General features: G+C 33.5%; 1 protein-coding gene across 2 annotated transcripts in view; it reads left to right on the forward strand.

The window, feature by feature from the left end:
* Positions 1–283: 283 nt before the first annotated feature.
* Positions 284–15,519, forward strand: part of LOC142358208 (reticulocalbin-2-like) — a 98,889-nt gene continuing 83,653 nt past the window's right edge. Inside the window, exon 1 of one of the 2 annotated variants that reach the window (XM_075409667.1) lies at positions 284–300. The gene's annotated coding sequence lies outside the window, so the exon portion shown is untranslated. The remainder of the gene's footprint in view (positions 301–15,519) is intronic. The other variant, XM_075409662.1, reaches the window with a different exon arrangement.

Raw genomic sequence — 15,519 nt, forward strand, 5'->3', positions numbered from 1 at the left:
TACAAACTCTATAATGATTATTTGAGAACCCTATATAAGTTCACTAGCTGTAATAACCAAATTGATTTTTTGGAACAGTGCATTAGCAATGATATCATTCCGGATTTTTTTCAGTGATATCCGGAATGATATTATTGCTAATGCACTGTTCCAAAAATTCAATTTGGTTATTACAGCTAGTGAACTTATATAGGGTTCTCAAATAATCAAGATAGAGTTTGTAACAATTTGATTTTTTGTTGTTCACTTGATTTAAATGTTTGCGAAAAAATTCTTCTTGTTCTGATAAACTTATTAAATAGTTTTCTACCAGTTGTGATAAATTTATTATACATTTGCGAAAAGAAAAAGCCTAATTGTTGTAATAAACTTATTAGATACTTTCAGAAAATGGTTCGCGATACAAAAATGTTAACCCAAGCTGCGAACGAGAACGGGATTTACCATATGGTGGAGTGCACTGGTGGTGGCTGGGACGGGAATGGTTGCACTGTCTTCTCGAAGATCTGGCTCCAGGAATGCATCCCCAAGAATTTCATGACCCGGCCATTCCTTTGCTTTGCGGTTTTGTGCTCACGACAAAATCTGATATGAGCATTCAAGCAATTGTCCCCGTACTGGAGGGAAAAACAAGTCTGAAGTTTTACGTTTTTTTATATCAGAAAAAAAGTACCTGGCTGGTTTCCCTCGACACTTGACAAACTAAGCCTAAATTAGTCAGCGACCGTGGCATTGCACGGTCTCTGACTAATTTAAGCTTAATTTGTCAAGTATCGAGGGAAACAAGCCAGGTATTTTTTTCTGATGTAAAAAAACTTGAAAAAATTAATACTTTTGTTCCAGAAATCAGTGTAAAAATTTGTTTACGCTATGTAAGAAATTTTGGCCTCAATAGATAATATTATCTGTGTGCGAACAGGAAAGAAAAAATTGTTTGCGAACTGTGTACTAATAATTTTGTACTATGATGGAAATTTTTGTGTCAAGAGTTTTTCAAACGCTGATATTTCTCAAAGTGGAGGATGCTTCTCTTGAACACACATTGGGCAAATTGATGTAACCATTTCATGCATTTACGGTTGAATAAGTTTTCTTATTCTTGAAATGTTTTTTTACATTGTGCATAGTAACAGACTTTTATTATTTGTTCTCTTTATGACATTCATCGGTTTTCTCGCTTGAAACTTTTCGTCGGCAACCTTAATTTCATTGCCTTTGGTTTTCCATTTCACGCATATACGGTTAGATAAGTTTTTTCCTTCTTGCAATATTTTTTTACATTGTGAATATTAAAATGCTGCTTTTTCGGTGACCTTTATTGGAGTGTTGTCTAACTATTAATGTTTTTTTCCTTATGACATTTTTTTCTAATTTTTATTGTTGCTTAGAGATCCTAGAATTTCAAAGGATGGGTTTTATCAATATAACTAATTTACTTCGATAAAACACGGTTAAAAACTTCTTATCTGTCGATCGGAGCTTTTGCGAACGCTACTTCGTCAAATGGTGGCGATTTTCCTTGAGCAGTCTTCCCTACAAAAAAGCCTTCTTTCTTTTCCGGAAATTCAAGGAGCACAAAGCAACAATCAGAGTCTGTGTTAAAATTTACAAGTGGTTCTGAGACTTCAAATAACTCGAATGTTATGACGTGATCAAACAATTCAACATTTTGGAGTAGACATCTTGACGCTGCAAAAATTGTCCAAAAAATGGCCCAATGTATTTGCGAATTGTTTGAGAGCAGCATAGGCCATTGAATATCACTTACAGTAAGAAATTTGTTACACAAAAATGCTTTCTCCTCACAAGATTGCGTGAACTTATTGATAAAGACAGATTACTGTTTTTTGGTCAACAGTGTAAAAAATGAATATACACCAATTTTGCCAAATTTTTATTCAAGAGAAGTTTCTTCCGCTTTTAAGAAATATCAGCGTTTGAAAAATTCTTGATCCGATAGTTTCCATAATAGTACACCATTAAAAAAAAACAGTTCGCCATTTTTTTTCTTTCCTATTCGTAGGTAATATTAGCTATAGAAGCAGAAATTGCTGGAGAATGCTCTTAATTTGAGCTACCTTTGATGCAAGTTTCTGTGATTTTATTGCAAAAAAGAGCTTGCATAACGTAAACAAAATTTTACACCACTGCACTGTCGCTGACGAATATAAACTTGGTTTGTCAAGTATCGAGCCAAGCCAACCACTTACTTTTTTCTGATATAATAAAGCAAAAAATATAACATTTGGAGCCACAAATAAGGAGATTCAACATGATCAATATCGAATTTGAAAAAACAACGAACTGGTTTCAGACCAGACTTTTAGTAGCCATTTCACGCACATACGGTGAGATAATTTTTTCCTTCTTGCAATATTGTTTTACATCGTGCGTAGTACCAGAGTTGCTGAAAGAGTTATATAAAAATGCTGCTTTTTCAGTGGCCTTTTTCGGACTCTTGTCTAATAATTAATATTTGTTTTTGTTATTAAATTTTCCTGTTTTCTCGTTTGAGAATTTTCGTCAGCTAAAACTTTTCGAAACTTGCGGTCGACTGAACCCTTCAATTATTACTGCTGCAAACTGCAAGTTGTATAATTATTGTTTTCTTGTCATCATGTAAAATCAAGTTACTGACGAGCCAAAAACGAAAAATTTCTTTGCGTTCGTAAAACTAAGTTTTTCCAGCTTAAAAAAATCTTCAAAAAACATACTATTTTATACAACTAAAAAAGACTTTTAAAACAGTTCATCACGTGTTGAGTTTACCTCTCAACTCTCTTGTTGGGGTTCATCTGAAAGAACCAGATAACAACTGAACCTGAAATCACTTACAAGCAGTAAAAGAAATTTTCAGGAACTTTGGTTTCAGTAAGAATTTTATTTTGAAAATACTGTTAGGTAGTTACTATTGTAAGAAAATTTGAACCTTAGTGAATTATATTCCTTGATAAATCAGCTGCCGATATTTTAATTTATTGTTCTAAATCTAGATCAAAAATGCAAAAGCAGGATTTGGGACCACTTGAGATATCAACAAATTTTTACGTAGTATCAATATTGTCAAAAACCAACAGAAACCGAATACAAGAATACCGGTGCATCAACTTAAAATGTGTCCATTAAACCTCACTCCAAAAATTTATCCAGGTATTACAGATCTGGTGACTCCTTTTAATTATTCAAAGAAAAAAAAGATCTGAGTTGTTTGCTTGAAGGTATAGTATTTGTTAGGTAACAAAAAATTGATATTACGCTTTCGAAGCTGAACCGCTTTAAACAATTTGCAACCATCAGCTGAAAAATGCATGCATGCACAATGTTGTCGTGTCCCCATATCATATTCATTATCATTGATTTGAATAGCATTTAAAGTCTCAAAAGTGTCCCAAAAAACTAAAAAAGATAAGTTTTGAGTTCTTGGCTGAACAAAAATACGGACGTGATGATTTTCCTCTCAAAAAAGAGATTTTTCCACTCACCAGTTACGTGAGATAAATTATATTAGAAGGAAACTTGGTGAAATTCAATTCGAGATATCTGGAGATCTTGTAACAACCACGCTATGTTTAATAAGTTCCGATAGATAAAACGGGAGTCTGTGAAGCTGATGTACAAATCGCAATTAATAAGATTTTGAACAGATTTTTTCGTTTAAATGGAAACCACTGTAGCTACATCAGGTAAAACAACATTGATCTTGAAGATGATAATCAAAAGATCAACAGCGTAACCGAATTACATATTAAAATGATTAATATAAAAATCTAATTAACTCAACTGCGACAGATGTTATAATGTAGTTTTGTATTGAACACGGTTTTCAGAGAAAAAAGCACGAACAAAAAAGGGACGACCTATTGCTGCCAATAATTTGACAATCGAATTGACAATATAAAATTTTTTGGGCACTTACAGGTTCTAAATTTTAGCACCCACAGGCTCTAAATCAATCCTGTTTGCTAATATCTCAAAAAACAATCCGGGTCAATAACATCAAACGCTGGAGACAGGGGTCAATCAATGCATATCACGGAGAGCAGTGAAAAAATCATTAAATATTTTCAGCGAAGCCGTTTTTGTTTAATGCGATGAACAATAAAAACTCCTATTCCTATACTTGCTTAAGAGATGACTATATTCCAGATAAAATTCATTACCTCACAATTAGTTCTTTCAATGCTTCATGAAAAGAATCTTAAAATTGTCACAAAACGATAACTCGAATGCTTCCCCAGATCAAACTTTTTTATTTTTTTGAGCTGCCTCACGACCCTTTGTTTAAACTCATTTTGAAGCTATCTTATATGAAGTGTTAAATTAAATATTGCAATGAATTAGTCGAAAATAATTAGTTAGACATTTTTACAAAACCTCGTTGCTATTACATAAGTCGGTTCAGTATCCTGTGGAATTTTTTTAAAAACTGTTGGAAATCAGTCAACGTGAAGAATTTGAAGAATGTGCAAGAGTTTTGTTATTCTAATCAAACTTCTATCGTGAAAGATATAAAAACCAATACGAATTTATTCGCTGCACTCTAAGCATTAAAAGTCAATCATATACATCTAGGTTCCCCTAAAGACTGCGATAGGACAATCTTTTTTTCTAATTTTCTTTGTAGCTTCTTAACCAGCTTTTTTCCAGTAGCACCACACTTTTTAAGGTATTCAATTTGTTTATGCAAGCAGAGCAAATCAATCCAAAAAGCAATTAAGAAATGGTCTCTTAGATTGAAGTTTTGCGTTCTTTCAATAAGCGCTCTCAAAAATTCTTCGCAACCTTTTCAGCGTTCTTGTATCATCATCAAAGAGATCGATCGTATACTTTCGCCAAAATTTGAAATTCGAGGACGGGTCTTATCAACATAACTAACTCACTTCGATAAAACACGGTTACAAACTTCTTCTCTGCCCATGGGACCTTTTGCAAACGCTACCTCGTCAAATGGTGGCAATGTTCTTTAAGCGGTCGACCTTACACAAAAGTCTTCTTGCTTTTCCAGAAGGTTGAAGAACACAAAGCAACAATCAGAGTCTGTACCAAAATTTACAGGTGGTTCTGAGACTTCAAATACTTCGATTGTTGTAACGCGATCAAACAATCCAACATTTTTGAATAGACAACCTGACGCTGCAAAAATTGTCCCAGAAATGGTACAATGTATTTGCGAATCGTTTGAGAGCAGCATAGGACATTGAATATCACTTACGGTACGAAATTTGTTCAACAAAAATTCTTTCTCCGCAAAAAATTGTGTGAACTCATTGATAAAGTCAGATTACAGTTTTTTGGTTGACAGTGTAAAAAAATAATAAACACCAATTTTGTCCAATTTGTATTTAAGAGAAGTCTTCTCCACTTTTTAGAAATGTTAGCGTTTGAAAAACTCTTGACACAAAAATTTCCATAATAATAAACCGTTAATAGTACTCAGTTCGCCATTTTTTTTGTTTCCTATCCGCACTCAAGTAATTTTAATTATATGGACAAAAATTGCTGGATGAAATCTTTAATTTGATCTACCTTTGACCCTAATTTGTGTAGTTTTATTGTAAAAAAGAACTTACATAACGTAAACAAACATTTTTACCATTGCGCGGTCGCTGACTAATTTAAACTTAGTTTGTCAGGTATTGGGGGAAACCAACCAGGTACTACTTTTCTGATATAAAGAAACGACAGAAAATGACCCTTTTGGGCCAAAAATCAGGACATTCATTATGATCAAAATTGACTTTAAAAACACAACGAAACGATTTCAGATCAGTTTTTTGTAGCCATTTCACGCATTTACGGTTGATTAAGGTTTTTCAGTCTTGCAATTTTTTTTACATCGTGCGTGGTAACAGAGTTGCTGAAAGACGCCGCTTTTTCTTTGGCTTTGTTGGGAGTGTTGTCTGACTTTTAATATTTGTTATGACATTCATCGGTTTTCTCGTTTGAAAATTTTCGTCGACAACCTTAATTTCATTGCCTTTGACTTTCATTTTCTTTGAATTACGCTCACAGGCAGTGTTGTCAGTACGATATCAGAAAACAACTCTAAACCAGGGTTAAACAGCTTAGCTCAGAAACATTATCTCTAGCTTCAGTGATTTGTTTTTAGAAATCATTGATTCTACTTCTGCTAACCTGACTTTAGGAGCAGATATTTCATCAATTGCTATTAACTCTGCTGTGAACGATGGCAAACCACTCGTACACGATCAAAAAGTTTTTGCCTTATTGCCAAAAAACAAGGCAAGAGCCTTGAACACATTTAGCGTTCTTTCAAACACAGATAAGCTAGTCTTGACCTCTATTTAAAACCATGCTAACAAAGAATGAGGCTGGGGAGGCAACAGGAAAGAAGCCATTATTGTTTGGTAAAAGTTATTACACCCCAGATGCTGCAGTACGCGCAAAAAAGGAGCTATTCTAAAAACAAACTAACATTTATTTTCTAATTAAATAATTGCACGAAAAGATGGATCAATCAAAAAACTGACTGAGAAAAAACTTAATAGAAAAAACTCAAGCAAAAAATTGCGTGCGTTACAATTTGTCCGCATAATCATGCCTTTTTTACAACACGCTAAGATGCCATTGTATGAGGCTGGGGGAGGCAACAGGAAGTGAACCGTCATTGTTTGGGAAAAGCTAAGAAGCCAATGCTTGAGGCTGGGGAGGCAACAGGAAGGAAGCCGTCATTGTTTGAGAAAAATTATTACACTCCAGATGCTGCAATACGCGCTAAATAAGAGCTATTCTTAAATACAAACTAACCTCTATTTTCTATATAAATAACTGCAAGAACGGATAAATCAATCAAACGAATATGTAGAACTCACGCTAATTGCTGGCTGAGAAAGAATTTAATAGAAAAAACTCAAGCAAGCAATTGCGTGTGGCAAATTTGTCAGCATAATCATGCCCTAATTACAACAAGCCAACAAACAAGTAGAGTCTCTCAACAAGGTTTGTCCCGTGCTTATTCCATCTCACTACTCTACTATGATAACTTCCTATATAGTTTGAAAATTTAAAGAGCACTTTTAACTCGGTTTGGTTTTGTTTTAAAGTAGTTTTTATCAAGTATACTATTAGTTCTGAATTTTGTTATTGGTCTTAAAAACTTGTCATAGTTAAGCCATTGTTTGTTTATAGTCCCTTTCCTCCAAAAGTCAATTGAAGGCAATATAAAGCCACGGCTTTTGTAAGAGAAATTCTATTTGATTGATTCGATGATTTTTTTCTCTAGCTTACACATGTTCTGATGGTTCTCTTCAATTCAAAAGAGAGTAATCCTTCTCGAAAACTGTGGTTGCCCAAAGAATTTCAGTAACTAGTTCTTTTTACAACTTTTTGTTGTTCTCAGCAAAATTCTTACCAATTTGATTCCCTTACGAATTTTTCCTCTTTGATCGTTTGAAACCTATAAACACGTTGTCTTAGCCTTATATGATATTCGTTACATTTATATATACTCCAAAATTTTTTTCTTTGATGTCAGTAGATTTGTAATTTTCATTATGAAACCATTCTAATAATAATTTATCAATAAATATTTGTACCTGTAACTCAAACAATTGAAAGCTGTGTACAAACACAAGTTCCAAGAAGGATCACGTTGTTTGATATGAACAGAGCCCTCAGAGAAAAGTTTACGGTAGAAACAAAAATGCATCGCATCAGTAAAAAAATTGTGTAATTGTAAAAACAGAACCAAAAAACGAATAAATTTCAAAAAAACTGAAGTCAGGAGTGGAAAATCAAGAAGAACACAATTTAGAATTAAGGCCTGGAAGGCGTATTTCGAAGGACTATTAGTGGTGAAACCAACAATATCAAAAAAGAAACTGTTTCAGGCCTAATTTTTAAGGAACCATGATTCTTAATTCGTTAGCTGGGAACGTAAAAAATCTCAATTTACACTACCAAAAATTACCAAAGAACACTCAGACATAAAAAAAAGAAGCGTGAAGTCCAGATGATATAACAAACTAGTGCATTGTGTAAAGTTCTTTGTAAATCACAATTATAACTCTGATTTACTAAAACTTGCTCATTTCTGAAGTACTGAACACTTTTTTGCATGCATTTCAAGCCCTGCCATCTTGATACTACCGTTCATTCAACAATTGTTCAAAGACATGGACCAAAAACAGAACCAAAAACTTTGTCAGTGTAATCATGCCCTAGTTACGATATGCTAAAAAAAACTAGTAGAGTCTCTCAACAAAGTTTGTCACGTGCTTATTCCACTTTTATACTCTCCTGTAGTAAGCTCTCAAATAGTTAAGCGCTTTTGAGTTCAATATCTTTTTCTTGATATAGTTTTCTCTTTAAGTTTATTTCATCAAATATACTGCTAGTTCTGAATTTTGTTATTGTCCTTAAAAAATTGAACATCGTTAAGCAGTTGTTTGTTGATATTCCCTTCAATCCAAATGTCAATTGAAGGCAATATAAGGCCGCAGCTTCTTATCACTTACAGTAAGAAATCTGTAAAAGGAAAAAACTTTCTCTTCACAAAATTGTGCAAATCAATATATACAACAATTTGCCCAATGTGTCTTCAAGAGAAGCCTCTTCCGCTTTGAGAAATATCAGCGCTTGAAAAACTCTTGGCCCAAAAATTTCCATCATAGTACTCCGTTGATAGTACACAGTTTGCCATTTATTTTCTCTTTCCTTTTCGCACTCAAATAATTTTAACTATAGGGGCAAAAATTCACGGAGAAAGCTTTAAATTTGTGCTACTTTTGATCCTAATTTCTGTTGTTTTATTGTAAAAAAGAACTTACCTAACGTATACAATTTTAACATCACTGCACGGTCGCTGACTAATTTAAGCTTGGGTTGTCAAGTATCGAGGGAAACCAATCACTTACTTTACTGATATAAAAATAAACGAAACAATATAACGTTTTGGGCCAGAAATTAGGAGATTCAACATGATTAGCATTGAGTTTGAAAACACAAAGAAAGGATTTCGGATCAGACTTTTTGTATCCATTTCACGCATCTACGGTTGATTAAGTTTTTCCTTCTTGCATTAATTTTTACATCGTGCGTAGTAACAGAGTTCCTTGAAGACCAATATAAAGATGCTGCTTTTTCGGTTGGCTTTTTTGGAGTATTGTCTAACTATTAATATTTTTCTCGTTATGACATTTCCGGTTTTCTCGTTTGAGATTTTTCGAGAGCAACCTTTGTTTCAGTGTCTTTGGTTTTCTCTTTTTTGAATTACGATCAGTGGCAGCGCTGCTAGTACGATATCAGAAAACAGCTTTAACCCAAAATTAATCCGGTTTCTTCAGAAAATTTTTATCCAGCTTCAGTGATTGATTTTTAGATTTTTTGAGTGTACGTTTGCTTATTTACTTTTAATGGCAAACATTTCATCATGTGATAATAACTGTGTTGTAACGGTCGGCAAAAACTCGTACACGACAAAAAATCATTCCCTTGCTATTTTTGTATTAAAAATTCGAAGGCAAGATCCTTGAACACAATTAGAGTTATTTCAAGCACAGATGAGCTGTTCCTGTTTTATTTAAAACCATGCTCACAATACATGACGGATTGGCTGGAGGAGGCAACGGGATTGATGCTGTGATTGTTTGGGAAAATTTATTACACTCCAGAGGCTGCAGTACGCGCTAAGTAAAAGCTATTTTAAATAAAGAAGTTAACACTTTTTTCTATAAAATAACTGCAAGAGAGAATAAATCAACCAATTGAATGCGTAGAACTCTCATTCCAATTGCTGACTGAAAAAAAATTGTGGAAGAAACTTAAGCGAGCAATTGCTTGCGCGATAAATTTTCAGCATAATTATGCCTTAATTACAACAATCTAAAAAATTAGTAGAGTCTCTCAACAAAGTTTGTCACGTGCTTATTCCACTTTTCTACTCTCCTGTAGTAAGCTCTCAAATAGTTAAAAATTTTAAAAAGCGCTTTTTAGCGTGATATCTTTTTCTTGATAACGCTTTCTGTTTAAGTTATTTTCATCAAGTATCCTGTTATTTCTGAATTTCGCGATTGTTCTCAAAAAATTGAACATCGTTGAGCACTTTTTTGTTGATATATCCTTCAATCCAAATGTCAGTTGAAGGCCATTTAAGGCCGCAGCTTCTTATCACTTACAGTAAGAAATTTGTAAAACGAAAAAGCTTTCTCCTCACAAAATTGTGTGCAAATCAATATATACAACATGTTGCCCAATGTGTGTTCAAGAGATGCCTCTTCCACTTTGAGAAACATCAGCGTTTGAAAAACTCTTGACCCGAAAATGTCGATCACAGTACACCGTTAATAGTACACTTTCGCCATTTATTTCTTCTTTCCTTTTCGCACTCAAGTATTTTTTTTTATAGGGGCAAAATTGCTGGAGAAAGCTTTTAATTTGTGCTACCTTTGATCCTAATTTCTGTGGTTTTATTGTAAAAAAAGAACTTACATAACATATACAATTTTCACATCACTGCACGGTCGCTGACTAATTTAAGCTTGGTTTGTCAAGTATCGAGGGAAACCAACCACTTACTTTACTGATATAAAAATTAACGAAACATTATAACGTTTTAGGCCAGAAATTAGGAGATTCAACATGATCAGTATTGAGTTTGAAAACACAAAGAAAAAGAATTGATTTGGGATCAGATTTTTTGTATCCATTTCACACATTTACGGCTGATTAAATTTTTTCCTTCTTGCAATAATTTTTTGCATCGTGCGTAGTAACAGAGTTCCTTGAAGACCAATATAAAGATGCTGCTTTTTCGGTTGCCTTTTTTGGAATGTTGTCTAACTATTAATTTTTTTTCTCGTTATGACATTTCGGGTTTTCTCGTTTGAGACTTCTCGAGAGGAACCTTTATTTCAGTGCCTTTGGCTTTCTCTGTTTTGAATTACGATCACTGGCAGCGCTGCCAGTACGATATCAGAAAACAATTCAAAACCAAAGTTAATCCAGTTTCTTCAAAAATTTTTTTATCCAGCTTCAGTGATTGATTTTTGGAAATCTATGAGTCTATGTTTGCTAATTTAATTTCAAGGGCAAAATTCTTCTTGTGATAATAACTGTAATGTAACGGTTTGCAAAAACTCGTACGCGACAAAAGATCATTCCCTTTCTATTTTTGTATCAAAAATTCGAAGGCAAGATCCTTGAACACAATTAGCGTTATTTCGAACACAGATAAGCTGGTCTTGTTTTATTCAATATCATGATCACAATAAGAATTGGCTGGAGGAGGCAACGGGATTGAAGCCGTGGTTGTTTGGGAAAAGTTATTACACTCCAGAGGCTGCAGTACGCGCTAAGTAAAAGCCTTTTTTAAAATAACAAAAAAACTTTTTTTTCAATGTGAATAATTACAAGAGAGAATAAATCAATCAGTCAAATGCATAGAACTTTCATGCCAATTGCTGACCGAGAAAAAAGTTTATGGAAGAAACTCAAGCAAACAATTGCGTGCGCCAAAATTTGTCAGAATAATTATGCCTTAATTACAACAAGCTAAAAAAACAAGTAGAGTCAACAACTCAACAAAGTTTTTCCCGTGCCTATGCACTTTGCTAATCTCTTGCAATAAGTTCTTAAATGATTAATAATTTTAAAAAGCGCTTTTTAGCGTGATATCTTTTTCTTGATAACGCTTTCTGTTTAAGTTATTTTCATCAAGTATCCTGTTATTTCTGAATTTCGCGATTGTTCTCAAAAAATTGAACATCGTTGAGCACTTTTTTGTTGATATATCCTTCAATCCAAATGTCAGTTGAAGGCCATTTAAGGCCGCAGCTTCTTATCACTTACAGTAAGAAATTTGTAAAACGAAAAAGCTTTCTCCTCACTAAATTGTGTAAAAATCAATATATACAACCTTTTGCCCAATGTGTGTTCAAAAGAAGCCTCTTACACTTAGAGAAAAATCAGCGTTTGAAATAACTATAGAGGCAGAAATTGATGAAGAATGCTCTTAATTTGAGCTAACTTTGATCCAATTTTCTGTGGTTTTATTGCAAAAAAGAACTTACATAACGTAAAAAAATTTTTACACCATTGCACGGTCGCTGACTAATTTAAACTTAGTTTGTCAAGTATCGAGGGAAAACAACCAGTTAATCTTTTTCTGATGTGAAAAAGGTGAAAATTTAACATTTTTGGTCCAGACATCAGGAGATTCAATATGATCAATATTGACTTTAAAAAACACAAAAAAACTATTTCAGACCAGTTTTTTGTAGCCATTTCACGCATTTACGGTTGATTAGTTTTTGTAGTCGTGCATTTTTATTGCACGCTTTCTGCAAGTTTTTTTACATCGTGCCTAGTAACACAGTTGCTTAAAGAGCAATAAAAACATGCTGTGGTTCTTTTCTGGTGGCTTGTTTGGGAGTGTTGTCTGACTTTTAATTTTTGTTCTCGTTATGATATCTCTCGAATTTCTTGTTTGAAAATTTTCATCAATAACCTTCATTTCATTGCCTTTGGTTTTCTTATTCTTTGAATTACGTTCACAGGCAGTGTTGTCAGAATGATATCAGAAAACAACTTCTTTTGCTCAGAAAACTTATCTCCAGCTTCAGTGGTAGCTTTTTCTTTAAAAATCATTGAGCCTACTTCTGCTAATTTGACTTTAGGAGCAAACATTTCATCAATTGCTTTTAACTCTGCTGTAAAGGATGGCAAACAACTCGTAAACGAACAAAAAAATATTGCCTTGCTTTTTGTTGTGTTAAAAGAACAAGGAAAGTTCCTTGAACACATTTAAGTTATATCTAACACAAATAAGTTGGTCAAGACCTGTATTGGAAAACATTCTCACAATGCATGAGGCTGGTGAGGCAACAGGGAGGAAGCCGTCATTGTTTTGGAAAAAATTTTACAAACCGGATGCTTAATTTCATCGCCTTAATTTCATTGCCTTTGGTTTTCCTATTCTTTGAATTATGCTCACAGGCAGTGTTGTCAGTACGATATCAGAAAACGTCTCTAACCCAGGGTTAATGCACTTTGCTCAGAAAAATTATCTCCAGCTTCAGTGATTGGTTTTTAGAAATCATTGATTCTACTTCTGCTAACTTGACTTTAGGAGCAGACATTTCATCAATTGCTACTAACTCTGCTTTGAAGGTTGGCAAACTACTCGTACACGATCAAAAAAAATTATTGCCTTACCGCCAAAAAAAAGGCAAGGTCCTTGAACGCATTTAGCGTTACTTCAAACAGAGGTAAGCTGGTCTTGTTTTTATTTAAAACCATGCTCACAATACATGACGATTAGGCTGCAGGAGGCAACGGGATTGAAGCCGTTACTGTTTGAGAAAATTTATTACACTCCAGAAGCTGCAGTACGCGCTAAAAAGGAGCTATTTTAAATACAAACTAACGTCTATTTTCTAAATAAATATTTGCAGGAAAAGATAAATCAATCAAAAGAACCGGTAGAACTCACGCTAATTGCTGACTGAGAATAAATTTAATGGAAAAAAACTCAAGCAAACAAATTCGTACGCCAAAAATTGTTATTGTAATTATGCCTTAACTACAACAAATTAAAAAACTAGTCGAATCTCTCAACAAAGTTTGTCCTGTGCTTATTTCATTTTGCTAATCTCATGTAATAGGTTCTTAAATAGTTAAAAATTTTAAAAAAAGCTTTTTAACTCGACATCTTTTTATTGATATCGTTTTCCCTTCAAATTATTTCCCTCAAGTATACTGTTACTTTATAATTCTGTTATTGTTCTCAAAAAAAGTACATTGTTAAGCACTTGCCTGTTGATAGTCCCTTCAATCCAAATTTGAATTGAAGGCATTATAAGGCCACAGCCTCTTACAACTTACTGTAAGAAATTTGTAAAACAAAAAAGCGTTCTCCGAAAAAAAGTTTGTCAGTGTAATCATGCCCCAGTTACGATATGCTAAAAAAACTAGTAGAGCCTCTCAACATAGTTTGTCACGTGCTTATTCCATCTCACTACTCTACTATGATAACTTCCTAAATAGTTTGAAAATTTAAAGAGCACTTTAACTCGGCATGGTTTTGTTTTAAAGTAGTTTTTATCAAGTATACTGTTAGTTCTGAATTTTGTTATTGGTCTTAAAAACTTGTCATAGTTAAGCCCTTGTTTGTTTATAGTCCCTTTCCTCCAAAAGTCCATTGAAGGCAATATAAGGCCACCGGCTTTTTTAAGAGAAATTCTATTTGATTGATTCGATGAATTTTTTCTCTAGCTTACACATTTTCTGATGGTTCTCTTCAAGTCAAAAGAGAGTAATCCTTCTCGAAAACTGTGGTTTTCCGAATAATTTCAGTAACTAGTTCTTTTTACAACTTTGTTGTTCTCAGCAAAATCCTTACCAATTGGATTCCCTTACAAATTTTTCCTCTTTGATCGTTTGAAACCTATAAACACGTTGTCTTAGCCTTATATAATATTCGTTACATTTATATATACTCCAAAATTTTTTTCTTTGATGTCAGTAGATTTGTAATTTTCATTATGAAACCATTCTAATCAAAATTCATCGATAAATATTTGTATCTGTAACTCAAACAATTGAAAGCTGTGTACAAACACAAGTTCCAAGAAGGATCACGTTGTTTGATATGAACAGAGCCCTCAGAGAAAAGTTTACGGTAGAAATAAAAATGCATCGCATCAGTAAAAAAAATTGTGTAATTGTAAAAACAGAACCAAAAAACGAATAAATTTAAAAAAAAACTGAAGTCAGGAGTGGAAAAATCAAGAAGAACACAAACTAGAATTAAGGCCTGGATGGCGTATTTCGAAGGACTATTAGTGGTGAAAACAACAATATCAAAAGAGAAACTGTTTCAGGCCTAATTTTTAAGGAACCATCATTCTTAATTCGTTAGCTGGGAACGTAAAAAATCTCAATTTACACTACCAAAAATTACCAAAGAACACTCAGACATAAAATAAGAAGCGTGAAGTCCAGATGATATAACAAACTAGTGCATTGTGTAAAGTTCTTTGTAAATCACAATTATAACTCTGAATTACTTAAACTTGCTCATTTCTGAAGTACTGAACACTTTTTTGCATGCATTTCAAGCCCTGCCATCTTGATACTACCGTTCATTCAACAATTGTTCAAAGACTTGGACCAAAAACAGAACCAAGTTCTCAACATAGAAAAAGTTGTTGTCTTTTCTATACAAATTACACCAATAAAAGTACCCAGTTTGTTATTTTTAATACCTATTTGAGCTTTTTAATTTTAACTGTAGGTACAAAATTGCTGGAAAAAACTTATTTTGAGCTATCTATGATCCAAATTTTAATGGTTATCAGCAAATCGAACTTGCTTGACGTAAACAAACTTTTACACTTTTTCACGGTTACTGACTAAGTTAAGCATAGTTTCTCAAGTATCCATTTTTGGCCAGAAATCAGTAGGTTCAAGATGACTAATAACCAATAACTAGATTGAAACCACAAAGAATTGACTTCACACCAGTTCTTTGTAGCTAATTCACGCATCTGTGATTGTTTA

This window comes from Convolutriloba macropyga, chromosome 2 (genome assembly GCF_964194025.1).
Source record: "Convolutriloba macropyga chromosome 2, txConMacr16.3, whole genome shotgun sequence".
Taxonomy (NCBI): domain Eukaryota; kingdom Metazoa; phylum Xenacoelomorpha; order Acoela; family Convolutidae; genus Convolutriloba; species Convolutriloba macropyga.